Source organism: Pteropus vampyrus, unplaced genomic scaffold, assembly GCF_000151845.1.
Source record: "Pteropus vampyrus isolate Shadow unplaced genomic scaffold, Pvam_2.0 Scaffold147, whole genome shotgun sequence".
NCBI classification, from domain to species: Eukaryota; Metazoa; Chordata; class Mammalia; order Chiroptera; family Pteropodidae; genus Pteropus; species Pteropus vampyrus.
Window position 1 is genome coordinate 1202779 of NW_011888928.1, and position 389 is coordinate 1203167.

A 389-nucleotide genomic window follows, 5' to 3' on the forward strand; every position below is an offset into this window, starting at 1 on the left:
CAGTTGCCCACAGGTAGCAGCTGGGGGTGGAGGAGGAGGGATCTGGAATTCTTCCCTTGTGTGCAGTCTTAGGGGAGCTGTCAATCAAGGGGTCTACCCTCCTAAACTAAGGGGAGGACATGTTACCTGAGCTCAGCCAATCAGACTCTTGCTCCAGGAACTTTGGCTCTGATCAAGAAAGGGGAGAAAAGGATGGAATTGATTCATTTTGGCTACCTGAACACCCAAAGCATCTCCACTCTCTCTGTTCTTTTCTAAGTCTAGTTCTCCAGCTTCCTGCCACCTCTGTGAATTCACCACTAGCCTGACAATACATTTCTTTTATGCTAAAGTTAGCCACGATTGGTTCCTGAGACTTGCAATTAAAGAACCTGCACTATCATATCAGG